A 15,000-nucleotide genomic window follows, 5' to 3' on the forward strand; every position below is an offset into this window, starting at 1 on the left:
CAGTCAGCTGGCCCCATAATTCTGTTCCATTACACCTCACCTTTCCCCTCTGACATTCCACACGTTCTGTCTTCCCATGAACCCCTGGGCTTCCCCTCTGTAGGGCCCCTGAACACACACACACGCACGCACGCACGCACACACACACACACACACACACACACACACACACACACACACACACACACACACACACACACACACACACACACACACACACACACACACACACACACACACACACACACATGACATCGGACCATCTGACCTGTGTGTAGGAAACGTCATGTCAGACACTTAGAAAAACGAACACTACACAAAGAGGATTATGGGTCATGAATCAACACCAAGAGACAGGGGAGCCCCTTAAAGTGACAGCTATAGGCCTCTATCCTAAACCAATGGGAAACATAGACACCAGCTAACTTCTGTAGGCCTCTGTAGGGCTGTAGTTAGGTCTGCACTACCTGGGATGTCGTTTCACCTCAACGTTAGACCACTTCATGAGGTCTGAACCCCTATTTTAAATAACTTTGATTTTGGCTTGAACGATCTCTGGAGGAAGTGGGTGAATCATTCCTTTCAGAATGATCTGGCTTTTCTGCAGAAGTACACTCTTAGGAACAAAAGGTGCCATCCAGAACCTATCCAGAACCTGAAAGGAGAACCCTTTGAATAACCCTTTTTGGTTTCAGGTAGAACATTTTTGAGTTAAATGTAGAATCCTTTCCACAGATGGTACTACATGGAGACCAAAATAGTTCTATCTGGAACCAAAAAGGGTTCTACCTGGAACCAAAAAGGGTTCTACCTGGAACCAAAAAAGGGTTCTACCTGGAACGTAAAAGTGTTCCCCTACAGCCGAACCCTTCTTTCTAACAGTGTTTCTATTATCAGGTCATTTTCCAATGCTGGTCTTTTTTTAAAGTCTTCAGAAAAGGACAACCGTTAGACTCTGTAATGTTTAACTAGCCATTTCCTGCCTCTGTTTTTGCTCTCATTTAGCCACTGGCTGCATCTGAAATGGCTCCGTATTCCCTACTGTATATAGTGCACTATGTTTGACCAGAGCCCTATAGGTCCTGGTCTAAAGTAGTGCACTAAATAGGGAATAGGGTGCCATTTGGGACGCAGGCTGTCTGTTTAGTAGCAACAGGTAGCACACAGTGATGTTATGTGAACTCTGGGCTGAGGTGGAGTTATTTTTCGCTACACGGTCAATGTAATGACACCATGTCAGCTTGTAAATGGAAAAGTGTTTCTGGGCTATTCAGCAGACACACTGCATTGAGAGACACAGTCTGTGAGTCCTACATTAGTAACTGGGTCAGTCAGAGGCTTGTGAAACTCAACCAGGTGTCCAGACCACCACCACCCACCCGAGAGAGAGAGAGAGAGAGAGAGAGAGAGAGAGAGAGAGAGAGAGAGAGAGAGAGAGAGAGAGAGAGAGAGAGAGAGGGAGAGGGGATGGGATGGGGAGAGAGAGAGAGAGAGAGAGAGAGAGAGAGAGAGAGAGAGAGAGAGAGAGAGAGAGAGAGAGAGAGAGAGGAGGGGAGGGGAGGGGATGGGATGGGGAGAGAGAGAGAGAGGTCCTGACACATACTATACACAAATACAGTGAGAGGGTGAAACCAGTACGTATGGGATATGTTTGTTTGTCTATTTGTGTGAGAACAGTTGCTGGGGTGATGTACTATTTGTTGTAGTCCTCCAAGCACATGACAGTAACTGTTCAGAGGAACACACACTCCCACACATTACTCTAAGGCTCCATTCTACTATGCTGTGGGAGGTATTGAGAAGTGACTAGGAGTCATTCTGAGACAAGATAGAGAGACATACTGTATAAGAGGATTGCCCCTGGCAATATAGACACAAGTCTCTCTCTCTATCTCGCCATCTCTCCCTGTGTGTGTGCTGTTGGATACTGAAGGTTACTTTGTTGACAGTTAAAAGTAATACAAGTCAGACAGTAACTAAGACAGGACGGACAGACAGACAGACAGACAGACAGACAGACAGACAGACAGACAGACAGACAGACAGACAGACAGGCAGACAGACAGACAGACAGACAGACAGACAGACAGACAGACAGACAGACAGACAGACAGACAGACAGACAGACAGACAGACAGGACAGACAGGACAGACAGACAGACAGACAGACAGACAGACAGACAGACAGACAGACAGACAGACAGACAGACAGACAGACAGACAGGACAGACAGACAGGACAGACAGGCAGGCAGGCAGGCAGGCAGACAGACAGACAGACAGACAGACAGACAGACAGACAGACAGACAGACAGACAGACAGACAGACAGACAGAGTGGAAGAAGACAGGAGAAAACAAGAGGCGATCAGAGGAAGAGGGTTAGTTTCTGTTCTCCAGGGGTTACAACAGCAGTGTTTGGGGGGTAAAACACACAGACAGAGAGGATAAACAGCAACAACAAACAACAGTTCCTTCTTTAGAAGGAAGTGAAACTGGATGAGACAAAGAGACCATGATGCCTGGAGGTGGAAGGAGATGATATTAACCTGTTATATGTTCCTCCTCTCTCTCTCTCTCTCTCTCTCTCTCACTCTCTCGCGCTCTCTCTCGCGCTCTCTCTCGCTCTCTCTCGCGCTCTCTCTCGCTCTCTCATCCCTCCTCTCCTCCCATCCCCCATCACCCTCTCTCTCCCTCCCTCTCCCTCGCTCGCTCTCCCTCTCTCTCTCTCTCTCTCTCTCTCTCTCTCTCTCTCTCTCTCTCTCTCTCTCTCTCTCTCTCTCTCTCTCTCTCTCTCTCTCTCTCTCTCTCTTCCCAACCCCTCCTCTCGCTCTCTCCTCCCCCCTCTCTCCTCCCCCCTCTCCTCCCATCCCCCATCACCCTCTCTCACCCTCTCTCAACCTCCCTTTCTCTCTCTCCCAGGGAGACCCTCTCCCACTATCGTTAGTAGAGCTGGTGAGAACCAGTCCCATCTCTTCTATAGAGGACCTGCAACAGCTGCTGGAGCAAGAGACTGACTCCCAGGGTAAAACTGCCCTCTTACAGCCTTTAACACACAGGCTCTCTGGGCCGACCTCACTGCTGCTGCTGCTATCCCATAGAAATATGGTCATAAACAGTCTGCACACACACACACACGCGCACGCACACTCGCACGCACACACACACTCGCACACACACACACACACACACACACACACACACACACACACACACACACACACACACACACACACACACACACACACACACACACACACACACACACACACACACACACACACACACACACACTCCTATAATAGCAGTAATAACAGGAGAGATGGGGAGGAGGCGAGCATGCAGGTGTGGCCCAGCAGGGTTGGCACGATAGGAATGTAGCGAAGGGTGTGTGTGTGTGTGTGTGTGTGTGTGTGTGTGTGTGTGTGTGTGTGTGTGTGTGTGTGTGTGTGTGTGTGTGTGTGTGTGTGTGTGTGTGTGTGTGTGTGTGTGTGTGTGTGTGTGTGTGTGTGCTGACTGGTTATGGCAATATTTACATGGGATAGCTGCAGCAGCGAGAGGCAGGCCCAAAGAGAGAGCCAGCAGGGACAATACAATGTTACTGACCTTGACCAGAGAGAGACTTTAACCAGAGTTACAGAGTTAGACTATTAGAGACTTTAACCAGAGTTACAGAGTTAGACTATTAGAGACTTTAACCAGAGTTACAGAGTTAGACTATTAGAGACTTTAACCAGAGTTGCAGAGTTAGACTATTAGAGACTTTAACCAGAGTTACAGAGTTAGACTATTAGAGACTTTAACCAGAGTTACAGAGTTAGACTATTAGAGACTTTAACCAGAGTTACAGAGTTAGACTATTAGAGACTTTAACCAGAGTTACAGAGTTAGACTATTAGAGACTTTAACCAGAGTTACAGAGTTAGACTATTAGAGACTTTAACCAGAGTTACAGAGTTAGACTATTAGAGACTTTAACCAGAGTTACAGAGTTAGACTATTAGAGACTTTAACCAGAGTTACTTTAACCAGAGTTACAGAGTTAGACTATTAGAGACTTTAACCAGAGTTACAGACTAGACTATTAGAGACTTTAACCAGAGTTACAGAGTTAGACTATTAGAGACTTTAACCAGAGACTTTACAGAGTTACAGAGTTAGACTATTAGAGACTTTAACCAGAGTTACCAGAGACTTTAACCAGAGTTACAGAGTTAGACTATTAGAGACTTTAACCAGAGTTACAGAGTTAGACTATTAGAGACTTTAACCAGAGTTACAGAGTTAGACTATTAGAGACTTTAACCAGAGTTACAGAGTTAGACTATTAGAGACTTTAACCAGAGTTACAGAGTTAGACTATTAGAGACTTTAACCAGAGTTACAGAGTTAGACTATTAGAGACTTTAACCAGAGTTACAGAGTTAGACTATTAGAGACTTTAACCAGAGTTACAGAGTTAGACTATTAGAGACTTTAACCAGAGTTACAGAGTTAGACTATTAGAGACTTTAACCAGAGTTACAGAGTTAGACTATTAGAGACTTTAACCAGAGTTACAGAGTTAGACTATTAGAGACTTTAACCAGAGTTACAGAGTTAGACTAACCAGAGTTACAGAGTTAGACTATTACACCAGAGTTACAGAGTTAGAGACTTTAACCAGAGTTACAGAGTTAGACTATTAGAGACTTTAACCAGAGTTACAGAGTTAGACTATTAGAGACTTTAACCAGAGTTACAGAGTTAGACTATTAGAGACTTTAACCAGAGTTACAGAGTTAGACTATTAGAGACTTTAACCAGAGTTACAGAGTTAGACTATTAGAGACTTTAACCAGAGTTACAGAGTTAGACTATTAGAGACTTTAACCAGAGTTACAGAGTTAGACTATTAGAGACTTTAACCAGAGTTACAGAGTTAGACTATTAGAGACTTTAACCAGAGTTACAGAGTTAGACTATTAGAGACTTTAACCAGAGTTACAGAGTTAGACTATTAGAGACTTTAACCAGAGTTACAGAGTTAGACTATTAGAGACTTTAACCAGAGTTACAGAGTTAGACTATTAGAGACTTTAACCAGAGTTACAGAGTTAGACTATTAGAGACTTTAACCAGAGTTACAGAGTTAGACTATTAGAGACTTTAACCAGAGTTACAGAGTTAGACTATTAGAGACTTTAACCAGAGTTACAGAGTTAGACTATTAGAGACTTTAACCAGAGTTACAGAGTTAGACTATTAGAGACTTTAACCAGAGTTACAGAGTTAGACTATTAGAGACTTTAACCAGAGTTACAGAGTTAGACTATTAGAGACTTTAACCAGAGTTACAGAGTTAGACTATTAGAGACTTTAACCAGAGTTACAGAGTTAGACTATTAGAGACTTTAACCAGAGTTACAGAGTTAGACTATTAGAGACTTTAACCAGAGTTACAGAGTTAGACTATTAGAGACTTTAACCAGAGTTACAGAGTTAGACTATTAGAGACTTTAACCAGAGTTACAGAGTTAGACTATTAGAGACTTTAACCAGAGTTACAGAGTTAGACTATTAGAGACTTTAACCAGAGTTACAGAGTTAGACTATTAGAGACTTTAACCAGAGTTACAGAGTTAGACTATTAGAGACTTTAACCAGAGTTACAGAGTTAGACTATTAGAGACTTTAACCAGAGTTACAGAGTTAGACTATTAGAGACTTTAACCAGAGTTACAGAGTTAGACTATTAGAGACTTTAACCAGAGTTACAGAGACTATTAGAGACTTTAACCAGAGTTACAGAGTTAGACTATTAGAGACTTTAACCAGAGTTACAGAGTTAGACTATTAGAGACTTTAACCAGAGTTACAGAGTTAGACTATTAGAGACTTTAACCAGAGTTACAGAGTTAGACTATTAGAGACTTTAACCAGAGTTACAGAGTTAGACTATTAGAGACTTTAACCAGAGTTACAGAGTTAGACAGAGTTAGACTATTAGAGACTTTAACCAGAGTTACAGAGTTAGACTAGAGATTAACCAGAGTTACAGAGAGACTTTAACCAGAGTTACAGAGTTAGACTATTAGAGACTTTAACCAGAGTTACAGAGTTAGACTATTAGAGACTTTAACAGAGTTACAGAGTTACAGAGTTAGACTATTAGAGACTTTAACCAGAGTTACAGAGTTAGACTATTAGAGACTTTAACCAGAGTTACAGAGTTAGACTATTAGAGACTTTAACCAGAGTTACAGAGTTAGACTATTAGAGACTTTAACCAGAGTTACAGAGTTAGACTATTAGAGACTTTAACCAGAGTTACAGAGTTAGACTATTAGAGACTTTAACCAGAGTTACAGAGTTAGACTATTAGAGACTTTAACCAGAGTTACAGAGTTAGACTATTAGAGACTTTAACCAGAGACAGAGTTTAGAGACTTTAACCAGAGTTACAGTTAGACTATTAGAGACTTTAACCAGAGTTACAGAGTTAGACTATTAGAGACTTTAACCAGAGTTACAGAGTTAGACTATTAGAGACTTTAACCAGAGTTACAGAGTTAGACTATTAGAGACTTTAACCAGAGTTACAGAGTTAGACTATTAGAGACTTTAACCAGAGTTACAGAGTTAGACTATTAGAGACTTTAACCAGAGTTACAGAGTTAGACTATTAGAGACTTTAACCAGAGTTACAGAGTTAGACTATTAGAGACTTTAACCAGAGTTACAGAGTTAGACTATTAGAGACTTTAACCAGAGTTACAGAGTTAGACTATTAGAGACTTTAACCAGAGTTACAGAGTTAGACTATTAGAGACTTTAACCAGAGTTACAGAGTTAGACTATTAGAGACTTTAACCAGAGTTACAGAGTTAGACTATTAGAGACTTTAACCAGAGTTACAGAGTTAGACTATTAGAGACTTTAACCAGAGTTACAGAGTTAGACTATTAGAGACTTTAACCAGAGTTACAGAGTTAGACTATTAGAGACTTTAACCAGAGTTACAGAGTTAGACTATTAGAGACTTTAACCAGAGTTACAGAGTTAGACTATTAGAGACTTTAACCAGAGTTACAGAGTTAGACTATTAGAGACTTTAACCAGAGTTACAGAGTTAGACTATTAGAGACTTTAACCAGAGTTACAGAGTTAGACTATTAGAGACTTTAACCAGAGTTACAGAGTTAGACTATTAGAGACTTTAACCAGAGTTACAGAGTTAGTTAGAGACTTTAACCAGAGTTACAGAGTTAGACTATTAGAGACTTTAACCAGAGTTACAGAGTTAGACTATTAGAGACTTTAACCAGAGTTACAGAGTTAGACTATTAGAGACTTTAACCAGAGTTACAGAGTTAGACTATTAGAGACTTTAACCAGAACAGAGTTAGACAGAGACTTTACAGAGTTACAGAGACTATTAGAGACTTTAACCAGAGTTACAGAGTTAGACTATTAGAGACTTTAACCAGAGTTACAGAGTTAGACTATTAGAGACTTTAACCAGAGTTACAGAGTTAGACTATTAGAGACTTTAACCAGAGTTACAGAGTTAGACTATTAGAGACTTTAACCAGAGTTACAGAGTTAGACTATTAGAGACTTTAACCAGAGTTACAGAGTTAGACTATTAGAGACTTTAACCAGAGTTACAGAGTTAGACTATTAGAGACTTTAACCAGAGTTACAGAGTTAGACTATTAGAGACTTTAACCAGAGTTACAGAGTTAGACTATTAGAGACTTTAACCAGAGTTACAGAGTTAGACTATTAGAGACTTTAACCAGAGTTACAGAGTTAGACTATTAGAGACTTTAACCAGAGTTACAGAGTTAGACTATTAGAGACTTTAACCAGAGTTACAGAGTTAGACTATTAGAGACTTTAACCAGAGTTACAGAGTTAGACTATTAGAGACTTTAACCAGAGTTACAGAGTTAGACTATTAGAGACTTTAACCAGAGTTACAGAGTTAGACTATTAGAGACTTTAACCAGAGTTACAGAGTTAGACTATTAGAGACTTTAACCAGAGTTACAGAGTTAGACTATTAGAGACTTTAACCAGAGTTACAGAGTTAGTTACTATTAGAGACTTTAACCAGAGTTACAGAGTTAGACTATTAGAGACTTTAACCAGAGTTACAGAGTTAGACTATTAGAGACTTTAACCAGAGTTACAGAGTTAGACTATTAGAGACTTTAACCAGAGTTACAGAGTTAGACTATTAGAGACTTTAACCAGAGTTACAGAGTTAGACTATTAGAGACTTTAACCAGAGTTACAGAGTTAGACTATTAGAGACTTTAACCAGAGTTACAGAGTTAGACTATTAGAGACTTTAACCAGAGTTACAGAGTTAGACTATTAGAGACTTTAACCAGAGTTACAGAGTTAGACTATTAGAGACTTTAACCAGAGTTACAGAGTTAGACTATTAGAGACTTTAACCAGAGTTACAGAGTTAGACTATTAGAGACTTTAACCAGAGTTACAGAGTTAGACTATTAGAGACTTTAACCAGAGTTACAGAGTTAGACTATTAGAGACTTTAACCAGAGTTACAGAGACTAGAGACTTTAACCAGAGTTACAGAGTTAGACTATTAGAGACTTTAACCAGAGTTACAGAGTTAGACTATTAGAGACTTTAACCAGAGTTACAGAGTTAGACTATTAGAGACTTTAACCAGAGTTACAGAGTTAGACTATTAGAGACTTTAACCAGAGTTACAGAGTTAGACTATTAGAGACTTTAACCAGAGTTACAGAGTTAGACTATTAGAGACTTTAACCAGAGTTACAGAGTTAGACTATTAGAGACTTTAACCAGAGTTACAGAGTTAGACTATTAGAGACTTTAACCAGAGTTACAGAGTTAGACTATTAGAGACTTTAACCAGAGTTACAGAGTTAGACTATTAGAGACTTTAACCAGAGTTACAGAGTTAGACTATTAGAGACTTTAACCAGAGTTACAGAGTTAGACTATTAGAGACTTTAACCAGAGTTACAGAGTTAGACTATTAGAGACTTTAACCAGAGTTACAGAGTTAGACTATTAGAGACTTTAACCAGAGTTACAGAGTTAGACTATTAGAGACTTTAACCAGAGTTACAGAGTTAGACTATTAGAGACTTTAACCAGAGTTACAGAGTTAGACTATTAGAGACTTTAACCAGAGTTACAGTTAGTTAGACTATTAGAGACTTTAACCAGAGTTACAGAGTTAGACTATTAGAGACTTTAACCAGAGTTACAGAGTTAGACTATTAGAGACTTTAACCAGAGTTACAGAGTTAGACTATTAGAGACTTTAACCAGAGTTACAGAGTTAGACTATTAGAGACTTTAACCCAGACTATTAGAGTTAGACTATTAGAGAGTTACAGAGTTAGACTATTAGAGACTTTAACCAGAGTTACAGAGTTAGACTATTAGAGACTTTAACCAGAGTTACAGAGTTAGACTATTAGAGACTTTAACCAGAGTTACAGAGTTAGACTATTAGAGACTTTAACCAGAGTTACAGAGTTAGACTATTAGAGACTTTAACAGAGTTACAGAGTTACAGAGACTTTAACCAGAGTTACAGAGTTAGACTATTAGAGACTTTAACCAGAGTTACAGAGTTAGACTATTAGAGACTTTAACCAGAGTTACAGAGTTAGACTATTAGAGACTTTAACCAGAGTTACAGAGTTAGACTATTAGAGACTTTAACCAGAGTTACAGAGAGTTAGACTATTACAGAGAGACTTTAACCAGAGTTACAGAGTTAGACTATTAGAGACTTTAACCAGAGTTACAGAGTTAGACTATTAGAGACTTTAACCAGAGTTACAGAGTTAGACTATTAGAGACTTTAACCAGAGTTACAGAGTTAGACTATTAGAGACTTTAACCAGAGTTACAGAGTTAGACTATTAGAGACTTTAACCAGAGTTACAGAGTTAGACTATTAGAGACTTTAACCAGAGTTACAGAGTTAGACTATTAGAGACTTTACAGAGTTACAGAGACTATTAGAGACTTTAACCAGAGTTACAGAGTTAGACTATTAGAGACTTTAACCAGAGTTACAGAGTTAGACTATTAGAGACTTTAACCAGAGTTACAGAGTTAGTTAGACTATTACAGAGACTTTAACCAGAGTTACAGAGTTAGACTATTAGAGACTTTAACCAGAGTTACAGAGTTAGACTATTAGAGACTTTAACCAGAGTTACAGAGTTAGACTATTAGAGACTTTAACCAGAGTTACAGAGTTAGACTATTAGAGACTTTAACCAGAGTTACAGAGTTAGACTATTAGAGACTTTAACCAGAGTTACAGAGTTAGACTATTAGAGACTTTAACCAGAGTTACAGAGTTAGACTATTAGAGACTTTAACCAGAGTTACAGAGTTAGACTATTAGAGACTTTAACCAGAGTTACAGAGTTAGACTATTAGAGACTTTAACCAGAGTTACAGAGTTAGACTATTAGAGACTTTAACCAGAGTTACAGAGTTAGACTATTAGAGACTTTAACCAGAGTTACAGAGTTAGACTATTAGAGACTTTAACCAGAGTTACAGAGTTAGACTATTAGAGACTTTAACCAGAGTTACAGAGTTAGACTATTAGAGACTTTAACCAGAGTTACAGAGTTAGACTATTAGAGACTTTAACCAGAGTTACAGAGTTAGACTATTAGAGACTTTAACCAGAGTTACAGAGTTAGACTATTAGAGACTTTAACCAGAGTTACAGAGTTAGACTATTAGAGACTTTAACCAGAGTTACAGAGTTAGACTATTAGAGACTTTAACCAGAGTTACAGAGTTAGACTATTAGAGACTTTAACCAGAGTTACAGAGTTAGACTATTAGAGACTTTAACCAGAGTTACAGAGTTAGACTATTAGAGACTTTAACCAGAGTTACAGAGTTAGACTATTAGAGACTTTAACCAGAGTTACAGAGTTAGACTATTAGAGACTTTAACAGAGTTTTAACTATTAGAGACTTTTACAGAGTTAGACTATTAGAGACTTTAACCAGAGTTACAGAGTTAGACTATTAGAGACTTTAACCAGAGTTACAGAGTTAGACTATTAGAGACTTTAACCAGAGTTACAGAGTTAGACTATTAGAGACTTTAACCAGAGTTACAGAGTTAGACTATTAGAGACTTTAACCAGAGTTACAGAGTTAGACTATTAGAGACTTTAACCAGAGTTACAGAGTTAGACTATTAGAGACTTTAACCAGAGTTACAGAGTTAGACTTTAGAGACTTTAACCAGAGTTACAGAGTTAGACTATTAGAGACTTTAACCAGAGTTACAGAGTTAGACTATTAGAGACTTTAACCAGAGTTACAGAGTTAGACTATTAGTTACAGAGTTAGACTATTAGACTTTAACCAGAGTTACAGAGTTAGACTATTAGAGACTTTAACCAGAGTTACAGAGTTAGACTATTAGAGACTTTAACCAGAGTTACAGAGTTAGACTATTAGAGACTTTAACCAGAGTTACAGAGTTAGACTATTAGAGACTTTAACCAGAGTTACAGAGTTAGACTATTAGAGACTTTAACCAGAGTTACAGAGTTAGACTATTAGAGACTTTAACCAGAGTTACAGAGTTAGACTATTAGAGACTTTAACCAGAGTTACAGAGTTAGACTATTAGAGACTTTAACCAGAGTTACAGAGTTAGACTATTAGAGACTTTAACCAGAGTTACAGAGTTAGACTATTAGAGACTTTAACCAGAGTTACAGAGTTAGACTATTAGAGACTTTAACCAGAGTTACAGAGTTAGACTATTAGAGACTTTAACCAGAGTTACAGAGTTAGACTATTAGAGACTTTAACCAGAGTTACAGAGGAGTTAGACTATTAGAGACTTTAACCAGAGTTACAGAGTTAGACTATTAGAGACTTTAACCAGAGTTACAGAGTTAGACTATTAGAGACTTTAACCAGAGTTACAGAGTTAGACTATTAGAGACTTTAACCAGAGTTACAGAGTTAGTTAGAGACTTTAACCAGAGTTACAGAGTTAGAGAGACTTTAACCAGAGTTACAGAGTTAGACTATTAGAGACTTTAACCAGAGTTACAGAGTTAGACTATTAGAGACTTTAACCAGAGTTACAGAGTTAGACTATTAGAGACTTTAACCAGAGTTACAGAGACTTTAGTTACTATTAGAGACTTTAACCAGAGTTACAGAGTTAGACTATTAGAGACTTTAACCAGAGTTACAGAGTTAGACTATTAGAGACTTTAACCAGAGTTACAGAGTTAGACTATTAGAGACTTTAACCAGAGTTACAGAGTTAGACTATTAGAGACTTTAACCAGAGTTACAGAGTTAGACTATTAGAGACTTTAACCAGAGTTACAGAGTTAGACTATTAGAGACTTTAACCAGAGTTACAGAGTTAGACTATTAGAGACTTTAACCAGAGTTACAGAGTTAGACTATTAGAGACTTTAACCAGAGACTTTACAGAGTTAGACTATTAGAGACTTTAACCAGAGTTACAGAGTTAGACTATTAGAGACTTTAACCAGAGTTACAGAGTTAGACTATTAGAGACTTTAACCAGAGTTACAGAGTTAGACTATTAGAGACTTTAACCAGAGTTACAGAGTTAGACTATTAGAGACTTTAACCAGAGTTACAGAGTTAGACTATTAGAGACTTTAACCAGAGTTACAGAGTTAGACTATTAGAGACTTTAACCAGAGTTACAGAGTTAGACTATTAGAGACTTTAACCAGAGTTACAGAGTTAGACTATTAGAGACTTTAACCAGAGTTACAGAGTTAGACTATTAGAGACTTTAACCAGAGTTACAGAGTTAGACTATTAGAGACTTTAACCAGAGTTACAGAGTTAGACTATTAGAGACTTTAACCAGAGTTACAGAGTTAGACTATTAGAGACTTTAACCAGAGTTACAGAGTTAGACTATTAGAGACTTTAACCAGAGTTACAGAGTTAGACTATTAGAGACTTTAACCAGAGTTACAGAGTTAGACTATTAGAGACTTTAACCAGAGTTACAGAGTTAGACTATTAGAGACTTTAACCAGAGTTACAGAGTTAGACTATTAGAGACTTTAACCAGAGTTACAGAGTTAGACTATTAGAGACTTTAACCAGAGTTACAGAGTTAGACTATTAGAGACTTTAACCAGAGTTACAGAGTTAGACTATTAGAGACTTTAACCAGAGTTACAGAGTTAGACTATTAGAGACTTTAACCAGAGTTACAGAGTTAGACTATTAGAGACTTTAACCAGAGTTACAGAGTTAGACTATTAGAGACTTTAACCAGAGTTACAGAGTTAGACTATTAGAGACTTTAACTATTAGAGACAGAGTTACAGAGTTAGACTATTAGAGACTTTAACCAGAGTTACAGAGTTAGACTATTAGAGACTTTAACCAGAGTTACAGAGTTAGACTATTAGAGACTTTAACCAGAGTTACAGAGTTAGACTATTAGAGACTTTAACCAGAGTTACAGAGTAGACTATTAGAGACTTTAACCAGAGTTACAGAGTTAGACTTTAACAGAGTTACAGAGTTAGACTATTAGAGACTTTAACCAGAGTTACAGAGTTAGACTATTAGAGACTTTAACCAGAGTTACAGAGTTAGACTATTAGAGACTTTAACCAGAGTTACAGAGTTAGACTATTAACCAGAGTTACAGAGAGACTTTAACCAGAGTTACAGAGTTAGACTATTAGAGACTTTAACCAGAGTTACAGAGTTAGACTATTAGAGACTTTAACCAGAGTTACAGAGTTAGACTATTAGAGACTTTAACCAGAGTTACAGAGTTAGACTATTAGAGACTTTAACCAGAGTTACAGAGTTAGACTATTAGAGACTTTAACCAGAGTTACAGAGTTAGACTATTAGAGACTTTAACCAGAGTTACAGAGTTAGACTATTAGAGACTTTAACCAGAGTTACAGAGTTAGACTATTAGAGACTTTAACCAGAGTTACAGAGTTAGACTATTAGAGACTTTAACCAGAGTTACAGAGTTAGACTATTAGAGACTTTAACCAGAGTTACAGAGTTAGACTATTAGAGACTTTAACCAGAGTTACAGAGTTAGACTATTAGAGACTTTAACCAGAGTTACAGAGTTAGACTATTAGAGACTTTAACCAGAGTTACAGAGTTAGACTATTAGAGACTTTAACCAGAGTTACAGAGTTAGACTATTAGAGACTTTAACCAGAGTTACAGAGTTAGACTATTAGAGACTTTAACCAGAGTTACAGAGTTAGACTATTAGAGACTTTAACCAGAGTTACAGAGTTAGACTATTAGAGACTTTAACCAGAGTTACAGAGTTAGACTATTAGAGACTTTAACCAGAGTTACAGAGTTAGACTATTAGAGACTTTAACCAGAGTTACAGAGTTAGACTATTAGAGACTTTAACCAGAGTTACAGAGTTAGACTATTAGAGACTTTAACCAGAGTTACAGAGTTAGACTATTAGAGACTTTAACCAGAGTTACAGAGTTAGACTATTAGAGACTTTAACCAGAGTTACAGAGTTAGACTATTAGAGACTTTAACCAGAGTTACAGAGTTAGACTATTAGAGACTTTAACCAGAGTTACAGAGTTAGACTATTAGAGACTTTAACCAGAGTTACAGAGTTAGACTATTACAGAGAGACTTTAACCAGAGTTACAGAGTTAGACTATTAGAGACTTTAACCAGAGTTACAGAGTTAGACTATTAGAGACTTTAACCAGAGTTACAGAGTTAGACTATTAGAGACTTTAACCAGAGTTACAGAGTTAGACTATTAGAGACTTTAACCAGAGTTACAGAGTTAGACTATTAGAGACTTTAACCAGAGTTACAGAGTTAGACTATTAGACTTTAACCAGAGTTACAGAGTTAGACTATTAGAGACTTTAACCAGAGTTACAGAGTTAGACTATTAGAGACTTTAACCAGAGTTACAG

General features: G+C 37.9%; 1 long non-coding RNA gene across 1 annotated transcript in view; it reads left to right on the forward strand.

Annotated features, from left to right (window-relative positions):
* LOC127929727 (uncharacterized) overlaps positions 1 to 15,000 on the forward strand; it is a 23,213-nt gene that overhangs the window by 5,509 nt on the left and 2,704 nt on the right. Inside the window, exon 2 of the long non-coding RNA XR_008135886.1 lies at positions 2,921 to 3,023. This is a non-coding gene — a long non-coding RNA (uncharacterized LOC127929727). The remainder of the gene's footprint in view (positions 1 to 2,920; positions 3,024 to 15,000) is intronic.

The sequence above is a fragment of the Oncorhynchus keta genome, unplaced genomic scaffold (genome assembly GCF_023373465.1).
Source record: "Oncorhynchus keta strain PuntledgeMale-10-30-2019 unplaced genomic scaffold, Oket_V2 Un_scaffold_984_pilon_pilon, whole genome shotgun sequence".
NCBI lineage: Eukaryota > Metazoa > Chordata > Actinopteri > Salmoniformes > Salmonidae > Oncorhynchus > Oncorhynchus keta.